Here is a 25766-nt window from a genome sequence, read left to right as displayed (position 1 = left end):
TATCTCTCAGAACAGGGTCTTTGTATCTCGCGGACAGTTCCCGAGGAGTTGAAGTCAGGGGAGGTCTGTCCTTGAAGGGGATGATATATCCCTTCCTCAGAACCGACAGCGACCAGGAGTCGACTCCTCTCAGTGCCCAGGCTTCCGCGTATTCCCGGAGCCTGGCGCCTACCGGTGTTTGGAGGGTCTGAAAATCATTTGCCCTTTTTAAAGGGCCGGAAGGCTGATCTTCCTCTTTTGTCTGAATTCTTCTTTTTGGAGGGGGGTCGTGTAGTAGGACCTCCACGAAAGGGCGGCTGAGACGTACGAGAAACTTTCTTTTCATCCGAGGCAACAGGTCTGTTCTTCTTTGCTGACTGTACAAGAAGGTCTTGAGTCGCCTTCTCAGTCAGTGAGTGAGATATATCCTTCACTAACTGAGAAGGGAACAGATGGTCCGATAAAGGAGCGAACAGCAAAGCAGTTCTCTGGGTAGGAGAAACAGCCTTCGTCAAAAAGGAGCCAAAAACCGCTCTCTTTTTTAGTATACCCGCTCCAAAGAGGGAAGTCACTTCTCCTGAGCCATCTTGTACCGCTTTGTCGATACATGCCAGAATGCTAAGAAGCACTTCTGGGCTGAGATCTTCTGAGTCATGGGTCTTCTTTGCCAAAACCCCAAGGTACCAGTCCAGGAAATTAAACACCTCCAGCACGTGGAAAAGTCCCTTGAGGAGGTGGTCTAACTCAGACATGCCCTACGTCGCTCGAGCCAAGATAATGCGTGTCTCCTGGAAGAGTCGACAAGACTCGAGAAGTCTGACTCCGCTGATGCAGGGAGAGACAGGCCCATGTTCTCTCCTGTCTCGTACCAAATGCCTCTCCTCCCTGTCAGTCTGGCGGGAGGCATGCAGAAGACAGTCTTCCCCAGTTCTTTCTTAGAGTTCATCCAAAAACCTAGAGACTGGAGAGCCTTCTTCATCGAAATAGCAGGTCTCATTTTCAAGAATGAAGAGGACTTAGAGGCCTTGATACTCGAAAAGAGCGAGCGAGGAGAAGGAAGGGCGGCAGGGCTCAGCGAATCTCCGTATTCCTGGAGTAATAAGGCGGTTAAAGTTTTGTAATTGGATAGTCCTTCACTCGCTGGAGCCTCGTCTTCTGATACGTCTTCCAGCTCGAGTCCATTTAAAGGAGACCGATCCCGTTTGTCGGATAAATCCTCTGTTGATCTCACTCGGTCTGAAGGAGAAGGGCTTCTATCCGGGGAAGGGCTGAGCGACATCGCAGCTCTATGTCCTAATGCATGAGTTGTTTCAGGTTCCACAGAATGCTGAAGTTCAACAACGGGCGATCGCCTGTTAGGCAAAGAAATCCTGGCAGGCGACTCGCGCCTGGCTGGCGATTAACGCCTGGTTGGCTCCTCGTGCCTAGCTGGCGCCTCGCGCCTGGCAGACTCCTCGCGCCTGGCTGGCTCCTCGCGCCTGGCTGGCTCCTCGCACCTGGCTGGCTCCTCGCGCCTGGCTGGCGCCTCGCGCCTGGCTGGCGCCTCGCGCCTGGCTAGCGCCTCGCGCAGGGTTAGTGCCTCAAATCCTGGAAGGCTCCTCGCGCCTAGAAAGCGCCTCGCGCCCAACGGACCTCTTGATAGGAAGAGTGGTATCCTTCCTACAAGGAGGTTCCTTGGAGAGTACTCTAACCAAGGAGGAGATCTGCTCTTGCAAATTCAGCAGGATCTTCTTGGTAGCCGCATCTCTGTCCTTGTCAGAAGGAGGAAAGGGCGATCTGGAAGGCGCCTGGGGCTCCCTTACAGCAACGGGAGTCAAAAAGGCTCTTTTAGCTCTCTTGATTACCGAGGGGGCTTCTTCTGTGAAGCGCTCAGGATTTGAATTAAGTGCAGGCGCTTTCCAGCTCCTCTTCAAGGGGCGAGAAAGATTCGTGTCTTTCCACCCGCGCCTAGGTGAAGATGACTCTGATGATGAGAAGCACTCACATAGGACGCTTTTTCTATAGCGAGCCCTGGCAGTCTGAGGCGATACAGGGGCGCCTGACCAGTGGGGAACCTCCACAACCTCCGTACGGCTTTCGACATTCCTTCTCCTCTGGGCCAGGGAGCTTGGAAGAGGTCTAGGCCTGGGAGCGTTGCAGAGCCGATCAGATGCCCCCTCCACTACACTGGGGACACTCACATCACTGTCCACTGATATGTCATAACCACTCTGCTTACCTTCTAATGCTGCCATTTTGACCTGCATTCTTTGAAGGGTTACCTTCAGATCTTCGATCTCCGATGCTGAATCTGTAGGATTTGCAAAATGTGAAGGGGCTGATACAGAGGGAGAAGGATTAATTATTGCATGAGGAGAAGCTACAAAACTAGATACTAGCTTGTTAGACCTAGATCTACTTAGGCTTTTGGAGGAAGCCTTCCTCACTCTATCCCTTTCTAGCTTCTTCAAATAAGAAGTTAGTCTTCCATTCTTCAGCACTTAAACTCTCGCACTCTTTACAGGTGTTAGCCAAAGAACATTCATAAACTCTACAACGCCTGCATACAGTGTGAGGATCTACCGAAGCCTTCAGCATCCTCACCCTGCAGCCCTCATTCACACACTCTCACAACAATACTCGAGTCAGACATCATCAGAAAAATCCAAAAGCAAGTCCAGAAAAAAGTCCACGATAGCGTATGCCAATACTACAACGATCCAAGTATGTCACCAAAAGTCGGCCAAAAAGATCAATTGCGATGAAAAAAGAATTCCAGTCCGGAGGTACCAACAACAATGTTGACAATACCAGCGACAGAGAAAATCTGATTAGAAAACGGGAATGGTTCCTAGTCCTGCCACCCAGGGCAGGGCGGTAGATCACCTGACCTACCTGTAGTGTGTGCCGCGAAATTTGAATTTCTGTCAGGACGATGGAGTCTAAAGCTAAGTATATATCTGACAGGGAAGTTGAATGCATAAAACTGCGGAGCTTCTTGCTGCTGGGGACAAACTGGGGAAGCCACAAATTCAATCTCTCTCTCTTCATCATTTTCGGCGAAAGACAAACGTCCTGAAGACAAACGCCAATCCGCAGGAGGAGCTGGAGCATGAACTGAAGGCATCCACTCGTCCAATACTTCCTGTCCTCCTACCAAAGACGACGGCCACCTGTGCGACATCTTACGTCTTAGCTTGGTAGGGGAGCAAGCACCGGAGTCGAAATAGAAGCGATCAGGAGTCGCAGCACGCACCGAAAGCCTCTCTCCGTCCAATACTTCCTTTCCTCCTACCAAAGACGACGGCCGCCTGTGCGACATCTTGCGTCTTAGTTTGGTAGGAGAGTAAGCATCGGAGTCGAAAGAGAAACGTTCCGGAGTTGCTGCCGGCACCGAAGGCCTCCCCCGCTCCGATATTTCCTTGCCTCCTACCAAAGACGACGGCCGCCTGTGCGACATCTTGCGTCTTGGCTTGGTAGGAGAGCAAATATCGGAGCTGGAAGGTAATCGCTCTGGGCTGCTCCAATGACTACATCCTGGCAGTTCTTGACGCTCGGCGTCCTGCTCTACTGGATGTTGTCTTTTCATGGGTCTCGATTTCGAAGTCTGATGCCAGCCCCGTCTGGGTACTGCGTCGTCAGACGACAAAGAAAACACTTTAACCTCACCTTTCCAATGGCGAGGGTGAGCGTCCTGGGATTCGTCTACAGGTACGCTCGAGGGGACGGCCGCTCGGGAGCTAAAACCTCTCGTCTCCCTTCCTCGGTCGACATTCCTTCTCACAGGGGTTGGTGAGCTTGGAAGAGGTCTAGGACTAGGAGCACGACAGGTCCGAGAGGGCGCACCCTCCACTACACTTGCACTTTTTAAATCACTAGCCACTTTCAGATCTCTCACATCAGCCCACAATTTCTCCCTATCCTCTGCAAGGGATTCTACCCGTTGTCCAAAGGCTTGAATGGCTGTCATCATGTCCTTCAATGTTGGACTCTTACCTGCTTCCGTATTTGGATCTGGTACTGCTACTACGTGCGAAGGATCAAAAGGTACATTGATAGAGAGAGAACTGTCTATCCCTTGACTATCCTTGGATGAGCGAGACATAGTACTCTTCGCTCTCCTTATTCTATCCTTCTCTAATTTCCGCACAGTGGTAATAATCAATCCATTCAGTTTCAGTTTCAGGCAAGTCCACACATTCATTACACCTATCACCCAACTCACAAACTTTACCTCTACATTTGGTACAAATAGAATGAGGATCTATAGAAGATTTAGCAAGCCGAGTCTTGCAACCTTTCACACACATTCTCACATTCAATGCAGTCAGTCATGTTGGGAATTATCAAAAGAGAGATAAAAAAAGCAAGGGTAAAAACCAACAATATCCAAATAAGTCAAGAAAAATCCAAATCCAAAATCCAAATCAAGCGAAAGCCAAAGCCAAAGTGTACTTCACCAAAAACAACTGCAAAAAACACGGGCTAAGCGAGCGAAGTTCCAACGATGTCACCATAGCGGCGGCAGGGAAGATCTGAGGAATAGTTGGAATGGTTCTACGTACCTGGGTAGAGGGCGCACAGGTGGTGTACCTGACTACCCAATCGGTGATTGCCGCGAGTTTTGAAATTCTGCCGTGACGTCGGGGACGCAAGCTATATATATAACTACCAGGTGAGTTAGATGTTTGAAAAACACAAATATCCTGAAAGCACACGACGATGAAGCAGGCAGAGAGCGTTGAAGAGCACATCTACACACCAGCAGGCCAAAAGCAAAAGTGATTCTTCATCTCCCAGTCGCACAGCGTGCGCACTGTCGGACAAGCAGTTAACTACCGAACCCCTTGTTCGAAAGCTTACGACCTATCCGGCTGCCGCTAGTAACCTTCCTATTGTAAAAGGACCAAAAGGTTTGTATCCCGTGTCGGAACAAATTCATTTTTACCTTGCAATCGGTGGTTTTATCCTTACTGCAATCACAAATGGAACTCCACAATGCTTATTTGATTGTAATTATACACATTTTGTTTTTAATTCACTCCAAATTGACTTGAACTACATTGAGAGTGTTGACAGCGAGGCCATGGCGGGAACAATTTTTGTCTTAATGTACAGGGTGTTCAAAAAGGCCCAGTATACCATTACAAGTATTTATTGCTCAGAAACCATATAACATACAGTAATGCAGTTTTTTTGTAGAATGAAGTGCTCTGAATATAAGCTTGAATGTAGAACATTCTACAAAAAACTGCATTATTCTATATTATATGGTATCTAGGCAATGAATATTGTAATGGTATTGGGACTTTATGGACACCCTGTATGTACATCTGGCTGCTAAAAGCACCAGCGAGCAGACGACAGATTAGTGAATTGTTTATGACAAAAATTCTTTATTTTTTATAGCACTTTTTATTGATTAAAGTCTACAATACTATTTTGACTTTTATTTTTAATAATTGTACTTATGCCTAAAATAAATGTAACCTTTAATGTTTGCATGCTAGGAATGGCAAAATTTCATTGTTGCCAATTTAGTGGATATTCACATGTACGCCGATGCATTTACAAACTGTTTCCATGATTTCCAGTTGTCACAGAAATTCAATAATGATAAAATTGCTCTAATATGTTAATATACTACAAATAGATACGCTAATTTCACTTATTTCTAAGGTTTTATGTAAGTCTTATACCCAGTTTGGAGGGTAAACACATAGGGGGAAACATCAGTTCAGGCCAACCCTCATCACGGTGGACGGGTCTTATTCACTCGATATTTAATTGGTGAAACATGAATACAATTGCAACTCTAAGCATACCATTTAAAAGACTGAAGTTTCGTCAACAATATTGTGATATATGAAGCCCCATAACGAACTAAAAATAAGCATGTGAGCTCTTCGTAAAATATGTTTTCAAGGCAGTTTTGAAATCCAATATGGCGGCTACGTTTTTCATGGACGGTTCTCATCAGTGACGGACACCATCTTTCCCCAGCCTTCCCAGCACTCATTTGAACAATGTTAGCGTATGTATGTAACGTTTATTGATCTTACTCAAGATTGCAGTTGTAATCAGCACAATAAAACAACATTTTGTTGCCTATATTAGTGAAAGTATGAAACTTGTTATTCCCGGGGTTATGGTTGGAACTGAATTCATTCTTACCTTGTAATCGGCGGTTTTTATCCTTACTGCCATCACAACTGAAACTCCACAGTGCTTATTTGATTGTTATTATACACATTTTGGTCTCAGTTCACTCCACATTGCACTTTAAACCCGTTGCTGTTCCTGGTTTCTAAGCGCGCGCGCCATAAACACAATTACAAACAGCAGACGACGACAGACGACGAAACTGCAAGTTTTTATTCCCTAAACTGTTTACTTTACGTTATTTAGTTTAAATTTACATTGTTATTTAAAATTTTGATTTAATTCATGTATATTATCCCTTTTTAGCAACCAAATTACCCCGAAAAAATTACAGATATTTCTAACGTAGATAAAATCAAATGTTTCTAACGTTTTCGTACATCTGGCTGCCGAAAACCATAGAGGAACGAATACGGAAAAAGTGCATAGAGGAACGACTACGTTTTTTTTTTTTTTTTTTGCTTTTTTGTTTTTGCTAGCACTTTTCATTGATTTCAGTCTTTATTAGTATTTTTGAATTTCTTAAATAATCGTATGCCAGAAATAAATGTAACCTTTAATGTTTGCATGCTTTATGTTTGCATGCTAAGAATGGCAAAATCATCGTTGCCACATTAGTGGAGGCCTCACACTACGCCGTTCCATTATTATAAACTGTTTCCATGAATTCTAGTTGTCATAGTAATGCAATAATGATAAAATTGCTTTAATATTTATGTATATACTTCCAATACATAGCCTAATTTCACCAATTTCAACGTTTTGTGTGTAGTCTTATACCCAGTTTGGAGGGTCACACATACCGAATGGCAACAGAGAGAGAGAGAAAGGAAGGCGGAGGAACGAAGAAGAAAAGGGGGGATGGCGGTGGAGGGGGGGGGTGGGGGGGGAGAGGGTAGGTGGAGCTTTATACGCGTGTTCGTATCCATTCTGCATAATGGAGTTTTTGTCTCTTGGTACAAGGACAAGTGTCGTTATTCTTTACGATTAGTGATTCACGATACCCTTATAAATTACGGCACTGGGTGTAATGCACTATAGCAAAATCTCGTTCTGTTACGAGTGTTCGTTACAGAAATAGGTATTGCCCAAAACGTGCTTGCACTGTCTCTGAAACCCATAGTAGACATGCTGCTTAGTTGTCAATCAAATTTTTTATAAACCAAGTATTTTTTGTTTTTACAAGCATAGCCTATTGAATAAATTTGTATTTTTCTCAGTCAAAACATATGCCCCTCAATGCTAACTTTCCTCTTTTAACGACTTTCTGGTCATTGCAAATTCGGCCCATAATTTCTTATGGTGCGAAAACAGACAGAGGCCCATGGACCGAAAACGATTGCGTCACACTACGGCGATAATCCAGCAGTAAAACATCTTCATATATCCAAAAAGTAAATAATAAAGATATATATGCGCATTACGATTATAACAATTACATGTATAGCTGATAACAAATCTGCACGAATAACTGGTAAACTGTTCTGCAATGACAGTTGAGTATAGCAATTATTTACAATAGGTACGAAAGTCAAGATGTCGTGACGTCATAATACAGAACTTGAAAGAACGTTCTAATTCAGAAAAATAATTACTTAAATTTGAGTCAGAGGCGAGTTACTTTTTCAATAACGAATATTTTCAAATTAATCATCATAAATATGTAAAATATTGATGTTTTACTACTTATTAAAAATTAGCCAAGAGAACGCTTCTCGTCATCTTCTACCCCAACAGCTGTTTACGCCTGGCTTGTTGTTGATGAGAAAATCGTGTTTCGATTGTTGTGATAAAAGTGCTCCAGCGTCTGTGGGTACAAGTGGTGTGCGGATTTATCACAGGAAATGGTTAGTTTATTGACACAAGCTACTCCGTAAACATCGAGATGGCGTCAATCTTCGAAACATTTTTAGTTGTAAGTAAAAATTTCTAAAGCGTTTTGGTGAGATTTCCACTGCCGTGGGCGCCATTTTCAGTACCCTCTGTTTAAATCTGTTTAAATCTTAAAATTTGGCCTTAATTTCTAACTTTGGGGAAAATACTTACTTCGAAAGGAGAGTAGAGGTCTTTAGCTCCGTTTCTCACCAACAACAAGTCGCGACTGATGCCCATCTCGGGTGTCAGGACGCGTTATAATGTACTTTTTCGGAGGGTGGCTTGCACTGATGGTAGCTGGCCTGCGTGGCCTGCTTTGATGTTTTACCCTACCAACTGGCAACACTGATACAAAATAAGAGAGCACGAACAACGCCGTAGCTATCGTTCACAGCAAAACCGTTGATATTTGAATCAGGAATCTAGTTACTTTTTCAACAACGAATATTTTCAAAATTAATTATCAAGAATATGTAATTCATAACCTTACACTGATGTTTAACTATCTAATTCAAAACTATCTAACGCATTCTTCTTCTTTTCTCCCGAAAAATCGCGAGTTTCCTTGAACTCGAGGGTGATCACCGTCATCATTTAAGATTGTTGGGAAGAAAGTGGCCCAGCGTCTATGGGTACGAGTGGTGTGTGGATTTAGCACATGAAATGAAAAGTTTATTGACACAAGTGACTCCGCAAACATCGAGATGGTGTCAATCTTCTACATGTAAGGTGTTTCAGGTAAAAATTTCAAGTGTCATGGAGGTAAGTTTGCACTGCGCATGGCTAGACGTTCATTAACCTCTGTTCAATCTTACATCATGACGTTGTCTTGTACTGTGGGAGAAAACTCTTACTTCAAGAGGAAAGTAGAAGTTTCTAGGTGTTGCCTCCACAACCGATGTCCATCTCTGATGTCAGGATATGTTAAAGTACTTTTTCTGGAAGGTGGGTCAATGAGTGGGCAAGACTGGCCCAGGTAGTCCACTTGGTTGTTTACCTTAGGTAATAGTAATCGAAGTTTGGGTAGCCCTATTGTAAGGAGTTGTCACGACTCCATGGTGCAGCATCTAGCACCTACGTGAGGCCGACCTTTGGAGTAAGGGGAGGCTACCCTCAGCTGTGCTACCTAGTGGTACTCTTAGGGTAGATGACAACACGGTAGCTAGGCTAGTAGGTAGCCTCCCATCGTCTGCAGTCGAAGCATTCGATAAATGAAAGATGTGAATATCTTTAAAGTGGGGGAGACAAGTGTCAAATGTCCTTGGGGGGAAGATTGGTAGGGTAAAGGTAGGTACTACTCGTAATCTCGGCGACTTCCCCTCCCACACTCACTCACTCATTGACAATACTACCTACAACCAACGAAAGGCGTCTTCTGCAGCACCTTCAAATTCAACCCATTCATTCTCTGTATATATGATGCCATATATCAAATGGATAATTCCCTCAATTTCTACTTACCATCATTATCTTTGCAACAACCTATCCCGGGTAATGGAATCCTGTGATTGGTAAAAAACCACTAAAAGAACTTTTGTTTACTCTTAGAAGTTAACGACAACAACAACGCTTACTATACACTAATGCCATCTAACGGCAACCGGACAAAGTTGCTGGGTGCGGCGAGACACTGGCAAATACTATGACTAATTCACTATTTCATCGCCTTTTATCAACATATCTCGCTTAAGATTTAGATAGAGTTCTTTTCTCTTTACCAGACATTCGTAAATTGTTCAACAACACCTGCATAAAATGTCAAAACACAAGTGATCAACTCAACTGATAATATAAACGTCTGTCACAGGAGACGACAGTGTTTATATATACCTTAATTTAGATCATTTTTCCATCGATTCCATTTCGTTTAGACGGAAATGTCGTGTAATCCACATCTACTTTGGGCAAAAATACCCACAGAAAAGGTTCTTTGGACAAGATTACATGTCTTTAAATCAAATCCTGTTACGTACAGTGGCACGACGATTTTCATCTCCTTCCTCCCTCCCCCAACCCCGACCATACTACGTCCTCTTGTTCTTAAGTAAACACATATTCTCACTTATATACATGGATATTACACTCTCAGTCGTGTTTATATGTTCAAAAGTGTGAATGATCACGGTAAAATGTTCGCTGCAGTTACGATTTAAACGATGTCCAAGTTGAACACAAAAGTGCCAATATTTGAATCTTATTTCACATTTTTATCGCTGATGAATGCATGTGATTGATATCTTGTCATACTTTTCAATATTTGTGTGCTGTATAGAGAGTTTACATTAAAATGAAAATATTCTTAACCAGGTTGGTCGCGTCACTACTGATAATAAATCATTGTAAGGGCATATTTTTCATTGTTTAATATGTTAGAAGTGGGTTCCTCCGCTGACACGGAGACTGAGCGCGTTAGTAATTAAGAGAGAGAGAGAGAGAGAGAGAGAGAGAGAGAGAGAGAGAGAGAGAGAGAGAGAGAGAGAGAGAGATGAGAGAGAGAGAGAGAAGGTTGGGGGGGGGGGGACACAACAAGTTGACTAAGGGTCACTGTCTAGTGTTGACCATCGGATCCTTCAACCAACAGAAAAGGACTGCTTTAAATGTCTCAAACCTTCAGGTGGGTCATGCATGGCCTTTGGCTGGAGTTCCTCTGCGTAAAGGCAGTCTCGAACCCGGTTTCCTCCTCTCATCTGTTTATTCATGTGTTTTGCTTTTTCTTTGTAATAATAAATAATACAAACAGGCTCATTAATTGCTGCAATATGGCATTTTTTGCCAGTTGGTTTGTACTGGATAGTTTTGTTGACTTTTTATTGGCTTTATTAATTTGAATTTATTTAAATATCCTATTCATTAATCTTTGTTACTGAGTCCAGCTTTGTTATTTGTTATAAGGCTATAGGCTGGATCATACTTTGGCGAATAAAGCTCACGACCGTCGTAATGGCTTACGACTCGACTGTCGCGAGCTTGGGAAAAAATCAGGTGATTACAATAACATTACGACGCTCGCAATGTATTATTACGATAGAATTTACGCAAGTCGAGATGAGATTTGCGACGTACATAGACGCACACGTATGTCGCTGATGATCTAGGCCACAACCACTTGTAACATTTTTTTTGGGGGGACGGGGGACTGATGTAAATGCAATTTTCTCAGATGTAAGTCGATTATGACACACGTAAAACAGAATCAGACATAGGTGAGGTACGTAAACTGTATCGTGAACGTGTTGCAATGTATATAAAAGTTGGTTGATGAGAGTTGGCACTCATTCCCATTCCAGGCACTGTTGACAGAGGCACAAGGTGGACGAACAGGAAGTTGTCAAGACTCAGCAATATCTGGACATGATATTGGTCACTTTAAATGATGACCCTGAACTTGCACTGGCCATGGTGGATCATTACTATGCCATCTTGATGTTAAGAATAATGAAAATACGACAGGAACGAAAGTGCAAGAAGCAAAAGAAACAAAGCATGAGATGCTGGATGTGGCCCTACTTAAAAAGAAGAGAGGAGAAAGGTCACTACAACAATTTGATGAGAGAATTGGCGTGTGGAACTCTGTTGTGAGTTTGCAACAGTTGGTATTGCTGTAATCTGCAACATGCATTTGTTTTTCTTTTGTCTACGGGGTCCACATTGCAAATCCCTTTGTATCTGTTCGTCCAGAATAAAGCCTCACCTCAGGAAGATGTTTCCTCGTTCCACCTCAATCCTTGAAAACCTGATATTTAATTGGTCAATTAACCCCATATTATCACAGGTTATGGGTCCAGGAGCTAATTGAGAAGAACAGATACTAATTTCGACAAGAGATTGAAGGTACTAGACTCGGTCATTCAAGATGGCCGATGGGTGAACCAGGCTTGGGTCCATGCAGCTTCGGGATCACGAAGTTGAAAGGGTGAGAAGACTGCAAGAATTGGTGTTTTTCCATGACTAACTATTTAAGAAGACATGGATTGTGGTCAGCTGTGCAAGGAACTGATACGGCAGATGGGAAGGAGTGCTGCAAAGAACGAGCTCTTGCCGACATATGCCTCATGGTAGACCATCACAATTATCAGTATGTGAACAGTGCAGCAACAGCTAAAGATGCATGGGAAGCTCTGAAGAAGAAGTTTGAAACCAAAGGCTATTGGGGTACATATATCTGGTTAGAACCATGAGCCAAGCAAGATTTCAGGACTTCAGTGATATAGAGGGTTATACTGCACACATCACGTCTCTGGGGCAAGAAATGAAGTCTGGGAGAAGAAGTTAAGGACAAGTATCTGACAGCCACGATATTCCAAGGATTGCCTAGTGAGTATAACAGTTTGGTCATGACTCTGTGTGTTGGGGTAAAGGATATGGTTTTGGATACTGTCAGCACCAAACTACTGGACGATAGTCAGCGTTGAGATGTCACTGGTGCAGAGTCTGGTGATCGTGCTACTTTCTTTACCAACAAGAAGTTTCCTGGCAAGAAGGATAACGATAACAAGTGGCAGATGGATGTTGTTGGCGCTGCCATGAAAAAGGGCATCCCATCAAGGAGTGTCCTATTCCGAAGAGGCATGACAAGAAAAGTGATGATGGTGGTAAGAAGTTTACTCAAAAAAAAAGAAAACACTTTTCTGTGTGGTTGTCTGCACGACTGACTGATAATACAATAGTGATGAATTCTGATGCTGAAGGGCATGTGATAATATGGAGCTAATTGACCAATTATATATCAGGTTTTCAAGAACTGAGGTGGAACGATGAAATGCATCTTCCTAGGGTGAGGCTTTATTCAGGGACTAACGGATACAAAAGAGGTTTGCAATGTGGACCCGTACACAAAAGAAAAACAAATGCATGTTGCAGATTACAGCAATACCAACTGTTGTAAACTCACAACACACTTACACATTTGACATGACTTTGTGCACTTAGGCCCTTAGTCAGTACATCAGCCAACACATCCTTGGATGACATATGGCACAGGTACACTTTCTCAAGTCTACACAACTCTTTTATACATAATGATACCTCACATCAATATGTTTGGTTCTGACATGAAGCCCTTCATGCTCAGTCAGCTTCAGTGCACTCATATCATTATACAGCAAAACACTTCCAGATCTACTACATAACTCAAAAAGAAAACCTCTCAAAAACACAGCCTCTTTACATGCATGGGCAATGCTCATGTACTCTGCTTCAGTACTCAATAATGCTGTCACTTCCTGCTTTCTAATCTCCCAACTAATAGGACCATTAGAGCATTTAAAAACATATCCTAATACAGATTTTCTCCCTTCCAATTCATTTGCAAAAGATGCATCACAAAAACCTGTCACGTCATTTTCAGACTTTGAATAATTAATTCCAAACTCCGTAGTTCCTTTCAGATATCTGAAAATTCTCAAAACAGCATGCCAGTGCTCCTTACCATAACTATAATTGAATTGACTCAAATAATTCACGGAGTAAGCAATATCTGGTCTAGTACATAATGACAAGTACAACATTCAACCAATCGCTTGGTGATACGGCACATAATGGGACAGTCTTTACTTTTACGTAACAATAGACCACTTTCAATGAGAGTCTTAGCACTAACACAATTTAGCATTTCAAATTTGGATAACAATTTTTCACAATATGCTCTTTGGTCCAACTTGACACTTACCTCAGTCCTCGTTACTCTCATCCTAAGACATTCAGAAACTTCTCCCAAATCTTTGGTAGGAAAATTACTACACATACAGTCTTCAATTTTTCAACATGGCACATATCATTAAAAAAAAAAATATGGAAAAATCGTCAACATAAACTGCAACAATGACAAGTTTGGCCCCTTTCTTCCACACATAGACCCATGGTTTGTACATAAACTGTTTGAAGCAGCTCCAACAAGAATATGTACTTTCTCGTACCAACTTCTACTTGCTTGTTTGAACCCTTATACTGCCCTTTTCAGTTCGCACACTTTACCATTATCCTTTACAAAACCTTAAGGTTGGCACATATTTCCTCCTTTCAGTCACCATTTAAAAAGGCTGTAGAAATGTCAACATGGTGAAGTGGCAGATGAAGTTTAATAGACAGAGAAAAGAAAAGTCTCAGCGTACTGTATCTAACATCTGGGGCATAGGTATCTAAACAATCAATACCATATTTTTATGAGCATCCCACAGTTACCAGTCTAGCTTTGAACTTAGCAACATCCCCATCAAAATTCCGCTTAATCTTAAAAAACCCATTTACATTTTACAACATTTTTACCAACAGGCTTCTTAACAAGATCAAACACATTATTTTCTATGTAAGACTGAATCTCTTCCTTCATAGCATTTTCCCAGTGAATACTGTCTTTGCCTTCCAGGGCCTGACTTACAGTATTTGGTCAAAGTGATCTTCAAACACAACATCACAATACAAAAATGCAGTATACATCTCAAAATCAGGAAACTCTTTCCTTTTTCTGTCTCTCAGTTGATACCTCCTATCTTGCACATTTTCTTTGATTTCCCCACTTCTTTTACTTACATTTTTCCCCTTCAAAGTGACCATGTTCAGTATCACAGAACTCAATTTCTTCCTCGTAACAGGAACTTTCTCTACACTCTACATCATTTCCCTCGACCAAATCAGCCACTGGGGAATAAACAACAGTATTTACATCTGTCACACCCTCAGAGCATGCAGTAAACTTACCTTCATCAAACTTAACACTATGCTCAACAGAAATACCCTATGGTTTATCAGGATTAAATAAGTGATACCCTTTGCTCTCTCTGCCATACCCAACAAAGACCAAACACTTGCTTCTTGCATCCAATTTGTCACCTCTAACTTGCTTAAGTACATGCACATATGCATAACAACTGAAAACTCTCAAATTAGAATATTTCACAGGCAGTCCAGTGAATCTCTCTTCAGGAATACAAGTATTAGCACCTGTATGGGGTACTTTGTTCTGAACATACACAGCAGTATTGACAGCTTCTCCCCACAATTTCTTAGAACACTGAGCGTTAAACATCATACTTCTAGCTGCTTCAAATGTTGACATACTTTGCCTTTCGGCAACACCATTCGTCTCAGGGGTATACCTTACAGATCTCTATTGTACAATTCCCTTACTCTTAAAAAAAGAATGCAAACCATTATTAATAAATTCACCTCCATCATCAGATCTGAAAATCTTCAGTACTTTTCCTTTCTGAGTTGCACATTGAGCAGCATATTCCATAATTCTGTCCTTGGTTTGTTTCTTATTCACTAAAAAATAGACAATGACAAATTCAGAATAATAATCAACAATTGTGAGTACATACCTGGCTCCACCAAAACTCAGGGAGTGGTCCACACAGATCTGCATGTATGAGATCTAAGACCTTCGAAACTTTAGGTGAGACTGAATGTGGAAAACTTTGCCTTGATTGTTTACCTAAAGCACAAGCAACACACATGTCATTTACATTTGTAAATTTCACATCATCTGAATGAGAACACAAAAACTTCTATTTTTGTTTACCAACATGCCCTAATCTTTGATGCCACAGATCATAATCCTGAACATTACTTACAAAACCTTACTTGGTGTCTGGTTTTCCATCAAGAAGATACAAACCATTCTCTCGGCTTCCAGTACTCAAAACTGAACCATTGACAACATAATCATCAGCATCAACAAATTGACAACCTTTCGATGTAAGCAGGACATTAATACCACGATCAGTAATTGACTCACAGACAACAAAATAGTACTCAAACCAGGAACATAAGGACATCTGACATTTTATCAATTGAATTATTTGATGACAACTTTATGTCACCTGTACCTGGAACTCTTAATCTTCCAGTATCACCAACAACAATACCCTGATCAAATTCACAGTCTTTGTAATTCACAAGAAATTTTTTGTCCGGTGACATATGCCCTTCAGCGCCAGAATCTATCACTACTGTACTATCAATCAGTCATACAGACAAAGCACACAGAAAAGTTTTATTTGGAGTAAACTTCTTACCACCATCATCACTTTTCTTGTCATACTTCTTCTCACTAGCAGGTGCCTCATAGTCCTTCGGCTTAGGACAGTCCTTGATGGGATGCCTCTTTTCATGGCAGCGCCAGCAACATATATTAGATGTATCCTTCTGCTGCTTGTTATCATTACCAGTGACATCTCAATGCTGACTATCGTCCAGTAGTTTGGTGCTGACAGTATCCAAAACCATATCCTTTACCCCAACACACAGTCATGACCAAACTGTCATACTCACTAGGCAATCCTTGGAATATCATGGCTGTCAGATACTTGTCCTTAACTTCTTCTCCCAGACTTTTCATTTCTTGCCCCAGAGACGTGATGTGTGCAATATAACCCTCCATATCACTGAAGTCCTGAAATCTTGCTTGGCTCATGGCTCGAACCAGATATACGTACTGCCAATTGCCTTTGGTTTCATACTTCTTCTTCAGAGCTTCCCATGCCTCTATAGCTGTGGCTGCACTGTTCACATACTGATAATTGTGAGGGTCTACCATGAGGCATATGTCGGCAAGAGCTCGTTCTTTGCAGCACTCCTTCCCATCTGCCGTATCAGTTCCTTGCACAGCTGACCACAATCCATGTCTTCTTAAATAGTTAGTCACGGAGAAACACCAATTCTTGTAGTCTTCTCGCCCTTTCAACTTCGTGATCCTGAAGCCGCATGGACCCAAGCCTGGTTCACCCATCTTGAATGACAGAGTCTAGTACCTTCAATCTCTTGTCGAAATCAGTATCTGTTCTTCTCAATTATCTCCTGGGCCCATAACCTGTGATAATAAGGGGCTAATTGACCAATTGAATATCAGGTTTTTAAGGATTGAGGCAGAATGATGAAACACATCTTCCTAAGGTGAGGCTTTATTCAGGACTAACAGATAAAAAAGGGGTTTGCAATGCGGACCCCGTAGACAAAAGAAAAACAAATGCATGTCGCAGATTACAGCAATACCAAGTGTTGCAAATTCACAACAGGGCATATGTCACCGGACAAGAAATTTCTTTTGAATTACAAAGATTGTGAATTTGATGAGGGTGTTGTTGTTGGTGATAATGGAATATTAAGAGTTGCTGGTACAGGTGACATACAGTTGTCATCAAATAATTCAATTGATAAAATGCCAGATTTGTTTATGTTCCTGTTTTGAGTACTACTACTTTGTTGTCTGTGAGTCAATTACTGATCACGGTATCAATGTCCTGTTTACATCGAAAGGTTGTCAGTTTGTTGATGCTGATGACTGTGTTGTCAGTGGTTCAATTTTGGGTACTGGAAGCCGAGAGAATGGTTTGTATCTTCTTGATGGAAAACCAGACACCAAGTCAGGTTTTGTAAGTAATGTTCAGGATTATGATCTGTGGCATCAAAGTTTTTGTGTTCTCATTCAGATAATGTGAAATTTACAAATGTAAACGGTGACATGTGGGTTGCTTGCGCTTTAGGTAAACAATCAAGGCAAAGTTTTCCACATTCAATCTCACCCAAAGTTTCGGAGGTCTTAGATCTCGTACATGCAGATCTGTGTGGACCACTTCCTGAGAGTTTTGAGGGAGCCAGGTATGTACTCACAATTATTGATGATTATTCTAAATTTGTCAGTGCCTATTTTTTAGTTAATAAGAAACAAACCAAGGACAGAATTATGGAATACGTTGCTCAATGTGCAACTCAGAAAGGAAAAGTACTTAAGGTTTTCAGATCTGATAATGGAGGTGAATTTATTAATAATGGTTTGCATTCTTTTTTTTGAGTAAGGGAATTGTTCAATAGAGATCTGTAAGGTATACCCCTGAGACGAATGGTGTTGCCGAAAGGCAAAATAAGTCAACATTTGAAGTAGCTAGAAGTATGATGTTTAACGCTCAGTGTTCAAAGAAATTGTGGGGAGAAGCTGTCAATACTGCTGTGTATGTTCAGAACAAAGTACCCCATACAGGTGCTAATACTTGTATTCCTGAAGAGAGATTCACTGGACTGCCTGTGAAATATTCTAATTTGAGAGTTTTCAGTTGTTATGCATATGTGCATGTACTTAAGCAAGTTAGAGGTGACAAATTGGATGCAAGAAGCAAGTGTTTGGTCTTTGTTGGGTATGGCAGAGAGAGCAAAGGGTATCACTTATTTAATCCTGATAAACCATAGGGTATTTCTGTTGAGCATAGTGTTAAGTTTGATGAAGGTAAGTTTACTGCATGCTCTGAGGGTGTGACAGATGTAAATACTGTTGTTTATTCCCCAGTGGCTGATTTGGTCGAGGGAAATGATGTAGAGTGTAGAGAAAGTTCCTGTTACGAGGAAGAAATTGAGTTCTGTGATACTGAACATGGTCACTTTGAAGGGGAAAAATGTAAGTAAAAGAAGTGGGGAAATCAAAGAAAATGTGCAAGATAGGAGGTATCAACTGAGAGACAGAAAAAGGAAAGAGTTTCCTGATTTTGAGATGTATACTGCATTTTTGTATTGTGATGTTGTGTTTGAAGATCACTTTGACCAAATACTGTAAGTCAGGCCCTGGAAGGCAAAGACAGTATTCACTGGGAAAATGCTATGAAGGAAGAGATTCAGTCTTACATAGAAAATAATGTGTTTGATCTTGTTAAGAAGCCTGTTGGTAAAAATGTTGTAAAATGTAAATGGGTTTTTTAAGATTAAGCGGAATTTTGATGGGGATGTTGCTAAGTTCAAAGCTAGACTGGTAACTGTGGGATGCTCATAAAAATATGGTATTGATTGTTTAGATACCTATGCCCCAGATGTTAGATACAGTACGCTGAGACTTTTCTTTTCTCTGTCTATTAAACTTCATCTGCCACTTCACCATGTTGACATTTCTACAGCCTTTTTAAATGGTGACTGAAAGGAGGAAATATGTGCCAACCTTAAGGTTTTGTAAAGGATAATGGTAAAGTGTGCGAACTGAAAAGGGCAGTATAAGGGTTCAAACAAGCAAGTAGAAGTTGGTACGAGAAAGTACATATTCTTGTTGGAGCTGCTTCCAAACAGTTTATGTACAAACCATGGGTCTATGTGTGGAAGAAAGGGGCCAAACTTGTCATTGTTGCAGTTTATGTTGACGATTTTTCCATATTTTTTTTAATGATATGTGCCATGTTGAAAAATTGAAGACTGTATGTGTAGTACTTTTCCTACCAAAGATTTGGGAGAAGTTTCTGAATGTCTTAGGATGAGAGTAACGAGGACTGAGGTAAGTGTCAAGTTGGACCAAAGAGCATATTGTGAAAAATTGTTATCCAAATTTGAAATGCTAAATTGTGTTAGTGCTAAGACTCTCATTGAAAGTGGTCTATTGTTACGTAAAAGTAAAGACTGTCCCATTATGTGCCGTATCACCAAGCGATTGGTTGAATGTTGTACTTGTCATTATGTACTAGACCAGATATTGCTTACTCCGTGAATTATTTGAGTCAATTCAATTATAGTTATGGTAAGGAGCACTGGCATGCTGTTTTGAGAATTTTCAGATATCTGAAAGGAACTACGGAGTTTGGAATTAATTATTCAAAGTCTGAAAATGACGTGACAGGTTTTTGTGATGCATCTTTTGCAAATGAATTGGAAGGGAGAAAATCTGTATTAGGATATGTTTTTAAATGCTCTAATGGTCCTATTAGTTGGGAGATTAGAAAGCAGGAAGTGACAGCATTATTGAGTACTGAAGCAGAGTACATGAGCATTGCCCATGCATGTAAAGAGGCTGTGTTTTTGAGAGGTTTTCTTTTTGAGTTATGTAGTAGATCTGGAAGTGTTTTGCTGTATAATGATATGAGTGCACTGAAGCTGACTGAGCATGAAGGGCTTCATGTCAGAACCAAACATATTGATGTGAGGTATCAGTATGTATAAGAGAGTTGTGTAGACTTGAGGAAGTGTACCTGTGCCATATGTCTTCCAAGAATATGTTGGCTGATGTACTGACTAAGGGCCTAAGTGCACAAAGTCATGTCAAATGTGTAAGGGAAATGGGAATTGGGCAACATGAATGTCTCGGTTAAGGGAGTATGTTGTGAGTTTGCAACAGTTGGTAAATGCGACATGCATTTGTTTTTCTTTTGTCTATAGGGTCCACATTGCAAACCCTTTGTATCCGTTAGTCCTGAATAAAGTCTCACCTTATAAATATATATATAATTTAAGGTTGTATTTTGGTGACTGAATATATGAGAAGTTTATAGAACAAGTATATTAATCAAAACATAAAAATAAAGGCAGTTTTGTCGACTAAATTCTGCCCTTGAACTTTTTTTTTTTTATAGCTGGAAACTCACGTGTCACAATGTGGCTACATTTACCGAGTCGTGAACATGGGTGCCACCATATACATAAATACATACATACACACACAAATATATATATATATATATATATATATATATATATATATATATATATATATGTGACGAAGCGGCCTAGAGTATCTGGATCTGGATACCATTAATACTTGGGGGAAGTAGCCAAAGATCTGTGGCTGGACACCATTAATATTTATTAACCTAAATTGCCAAGTATCTGGTTACTATACTTACCATTTGTACTTGTTAGCTTAAGTGACCCTTTTATTCTTGGGTCTGGGACACCCTTTGTACTTGGGGCCCAGTTTATCAAGTACTTGGTTATTGCTTACCTCACTACAGCCAGACACCCGACCCTTCATCACAAATACTAAACGACTGAATACTCTAAAGGTAACAGTGATCCCTTATAGAACTGAACAGTCAAGAAAACAATCAGTCTAAATTCATTAAAATAGATGTGAGGTAATCTTGATTAAAGGGCATCACTCCTCTAATTCCAAATCTAAGTATTTCCCTGATTCTGATTCATTTGAGGGAAACAGCACAATTACCACTCTATATTTCTACCTAAACGAAAATAAAATATAATACTGGTGGTATAATAAAATTCTCATATAAATTTTAAATACAAAAGTTTATTTCTAAATTCAAAATTTATAAGTGAAATTCACAATCTCAGGGAAATTGTTATTACTTGAAAACAAAAGTTTAATTAATTCTTGAATTAATTATTAAACAAAGTTAAATCAAAGTTTATCAAGAAAAATTAATTAAATTAAATTATAAAGCAATAACTAAATTTGAAATGAAATTTAATTAAATAAAAATTAATTCACAAGTGTTAGATTAAAACAGTTACACAATAAAATATCATTCAAGCCAATTAAACAAAATAAAGACAATGCAAAAAAGACATAATACATAATATGAAAACAATTTAAGAATTGACAGTACAAACATTAAGCATATAAAATGGACTTGTCAAAAGAACAAAGCAAAAGGAAAATGTATAGAAAATAATAATTTTATTCAAACACTGTAAAATAAAACCTCGAAGTGCACTTCAAAACATTTGTAAAATACGTTTATGTGCAGTTGTAACTTCTCCCTCAAAAAAAGGCCTGTTACAATCTTCAGCCTCTTCAATGCGTTCGTGTGTGCCTTCACAAAAATAATATTAATAACACTATGCTCAGATTCCACAAACAACACATACATTAAGGCAGTTCCTGAGTGACCAGGTCAAATACAAATGTGAGTTACATTACGTTAATGAAACAGTCTCGTGAATGAGCAAGCGCGAGAAATTTGAGAGAGAGAGAATGAATAGTTTTATATGCGTAAATATGTGTATCAGGGGGAATGGATGTAGTTGAGTGTACAGGTCTAAGACGAAAACATATTACGTCATCTCTATAGGGATATTGAGTAGGGGCTTCTTTGGCTGCATTCGTGTATGTCTATGAGCAAGGCCTCCTTGTTTCGTTACAGGATCACTTGGAACGATGAAAAAAATTAGCTTAACTAAGGCCTTCTCAAGATGTGAAAAACAACCTTCTCTAGGGGCTTATAAACTTCTACTCTTTCTCTCTGTCTTACGTTATTTTTTCCTCTCTCCGCCTTATGTATGTTTAAAAATGAAAAGTTATACTATTTAACACATGTTATCTTTAAATGTGGGAATCTGAACACAAAAACATACATTTCATAACATGATACACAGTTTCTGAGGTGAATTAATCCGTGTGCGGACAATTTTTCGAAAAACCATTATTTGAAAGGCAATTGTTCAAAAAGTTTTTATCGAAAATCAAATATTCGAAAACAATAGTTCGAATGTGTAATTGTTCGAATTTACAATTGATCGAAATACAAAATATTTGAATAAGTAGTTTTTCGAAATAAATATTGTTTGAATCCATGAGTAACGTCGACTTGTTGAAAGAAGCCCGACGGCTTTCTCTCTCTCTCTCTCAAATGACTGTAAATATCGTGCTATATATAACAGTAAAAAAAGATGTTACCATTTCCAAAGAACATAATCATGCAGGTGATCCAAGTGGCGTAGAAGTGTGGAGATTTGTTGAGAAAGTGAAAGACGATCAAAAGGTACATGTGACTCCCCTCATTATATAATTGGGATTGCATCTTCGGATCTTAGCGCATCTGGAGCTCAGGGACTGCCTACTGTCAACAGTATTAAGCGCTCAATTAAAAGGGTTTGCTCAGAAGAAAATCGTGGACTGTCTACACCCTACCATAGGAAGGATATTCCAAGTGGTGTAGTAGTATATGAAGGCTTTCAAGAATGAAGATTTTCTTATTTTTGACTCAGGTCAGAAAGAAGAGAGTTTGAAGTCAAAATTCGAATGCTATTAGCACTGGCATTTATCCCAGAAGAAAGAGTCAATTAGACTTTTGAAAATTTAGTAGAAGAGGAGTTATCTTTACCTGAATTACTTCCGGTAATAGATTATATTGAAGATAAATTGTGCAAAGATATGTTAAGAAAACTAATAAATTTAAAGTAAATTATATATTTATTAACATTAATCCTATTATCCTATATGGTTAGATAAAGTATGTTATAGATTCGAACAATATTCATTTAGAAAAACTGCTTATTCGAATATTTTGTATTTTGATCAATTGTAAATTTGAATAATTACACATTCGGACTATTGTTTTCGAATATTTGGTTTTCTAAAAAAAACTTTTCAAACAATTGCCTTTCGAATAATGGGTTTTCAAAAAATTGTCCGCAGATTGAATTAATCATATCACCAAAATTATAATTGCATTACAAAACTTACATTATAAGATTCCTCCCTCCAGTAGATTAGTTATTCTGGGGTTGAATCCAGAGATTCACAACGGGATAAATAATCGGCAACTACATTGTTCTTACCAGATATGTGCTCAACCTTTATATTATACTGTTGCAAGCACAAAGACCACCTGGTTAGTCTTTGATTATGGTTTTTCATCCGCTGTATAAATGACAGGGGATTGTGATCAGACAACACTAAAACTTCTTCATTCCTAGGTCTGTTCACATACACTTCAAACTTTTTCAATGCTGTGATTAAGGCTAGAGTTTCCTTTTCAATAGTTGCATAGTTTTTCTGATGCTTTTCCCAACTTCAAACCCAAGGTACTGAACAGTCGCCTTCCCAAACTCACTCTTCTCTAGGTTGACTGTTAGTCCTGCCTCTTGCAGTTTCTTGAAAACTTTCTTCAGGACCTGCAGATGTTCTTCCCATGTTATAGAGTAAATGACTATGTCATTAAGGTATACCCCTACTCCTATAGATCCTAGCAGTTGATCCATCACTCGTTGAACTGTGGCTGGTGCATTCATCAGACCAAATGGCAATACAGTATACTGATACAATCCAATAGGGGTAATAAAAGCTGACAGCAACTTCACATTTTCATCTATGGGTATCTGATAATATCCCTTCAATAAGTCTATCTTGGAAACAAACTTGGCTTGCCCAATATTATCAAGTAACTGATCTATAAGAGGCAAGGGATAAATGTCACCCATACTAATGTAATTCAGTTCCTATAATCAGTACACATCCTAAAGGAGTCATCAGGTTTCTTGACTAACACACATGGAGAACTGAAGTGACTTGAACTGGGTTCTGCTAATCCATGTTGCAGCAAATACTCAACTTCTTTCTTCAGAACATCTCGATGATAAGGTGATAAGCAATAAGCTCTTTGCTTGAATGATTTTCCATCTTCTTGGATCTTGATTTCATGTTTAGTCAGATTAGTACGTCTGGGTACGTCTGCAAAAATCTCTGTGAAGCTTCAAATCACTTTACTCGATGCCTCACCTTGTTCAACATTAGGATGTTTCAGTTTATCCTCCAAATTTTCCAAAATTGAAGAATTATTCATCTTGCTTTCAGCTCCCAATTCATAGCCGCCATCGTCTTCTGTAGATGAAGTTGTCTGTATTATTGACACAGTTTCAATTCTAGTTTCTGAGAAGTAGGGTTTCAAGAGGTTCACATGTATCTTCCTTTGTAGTTTTCTTCTTTCTGGTGTTTCAGTCACATAAGTTCTATCACTTAATTTCTCAATTATCCTGTAGGGACCTTGAAATTTATTTGTAAGGGGAAATTTCTTGACTGGCAGAAACACTAGCACTTGTTGACCAATACTAAAACTTCTTAGCTTAGTCTTCCTACCATAGTTCCTCTTGACTCATTTTCAGATTTTCTAAAGAGAATTTTCTAATCTCTTCCAACATTTTCCTTAAGTTCTTTTCATACTCTCCTTGGATTTCCTCTTGATTTTCTACCCAATTTTCTGCAAGAATCTTCAAAGGTCCTCTCATTTCTCTTCCAAAAATCATTTCATTAGGTGAACATCCCATGCTTTCTTGATAAGCATTCCTAACTTCAAATAACATTAAGGGTAAACCAACATCCCATTCTCTTCCTGACTCAGAACAATACTTTGTCAGCATACTCTTCAATGTCTGGTGGAACCTTTCCAGGGCTCCTTGAGTTTCCGGATGATAAGCAGTTGATAATTGTTGTTTCACCCCTAATAAGTTCATCACATCCTGGAATAACTTGGAAGTAAAGTTTGTTCCTCTATCACTTTGTACAATTTCTGGTATCCCAAACTTTGAGAAAAACTCCACTAGTTTCTCAGCAACTATCTTGGTAGATAAGTTTCTAACAGGGATCGCCTCAGGATATCTGGTAACAGGACACATTAATGTCAACAGATATTCATTTCCTTTCTTCATCTTCGGAAGAGGTCCAACCATATCTATAATCACCTTGTTAAAGGGTTCTCCTCTAACTTCTATAGGTTGTAGGGGGGGCTTTCTAAATGGTTTCATTAGGTTTTCCAGCTATCTGGCAGGTATGACACTCTCGACAGAACCTGCTAACATCTTTATGAAGTCCGGGCCAGAAAAAATATCTCATGATCTTCTCCACAGTCTTTCTGATTCCCATATGTTCAGATTCATGAGCTGCTGCTACCACTTGCTTCCTCAATGGACATGGAATCAAAATCTGATGATATTCGCCCCCATTCAGCATTTCCGGATATATCTGAAGGTCTATACTTCCTCATCAGCAAACCTTCCTTCAGATAACAACAGGTAGGAGTTTGTTGCATTTCTTCCTGATCAACAACTCTGAAGAACAAATCAGCTAACGATGCATCCCTCTTCCTGCAAGACCATTAGCTTTTCTCTTGTCACCTGTCCAACTTCAAGGGTTGAACTATCAATATCTGCTACCTCAGCTACTGTAGTTTCATACTATCTTCAGGAACACTCTGATTACTCGGAGTCTCATCAGGAACAACAGATTCTTCATTTTCTTAGGAAATCCCTTCTCGGTCAGCTCCACGGGAGGCATCACTCCCCTGGAACAATTG

General features: G+C 39.9%; 1 protein-coding gene across 2 annotated transcripts in view; it reads right to left on the bottom strand.

Annotated features, from left to right (window-relative positions):
* Window positions 1-9613, bottom strand: part of LOC135205750 (tyrosine-protein phosphatase 69D-like) — a 472711-nt gene extending 463098 nt beyond the window's left edge. For both annotated transcript variants that reach the window (XR_010312592.1, XM_064236870.1), the window contains exon 1: window positions 9457-9613. The gene's annotated coding sequence lies outside the window, so the exon portion shown is untranslated. The remainder of the gene's footprint in view (window positions 1-9456) is intronic.
* Window positions 9614-25766: the final 16153 nt, after the last annotated feature.

The sequence above is a fragment of the Macrobrachium nipponense genome, chromosome 11 (genome assembly GCF_015104395.2).
Source record: "Macrobrachium nipponense isolate FS-2020 chromosome 11, ASM1510439v2, whole genome shotgun sequence".
NCBI lineage: Eukaryota > Metazoa > Arthropoda > Malacostraca > Decapoda > Palaemonidae > Macrobrachium > Macrobrachium nipponense.
This window is presented reverse-complemented; position numbering and strand designations above follow the sequence as displayed.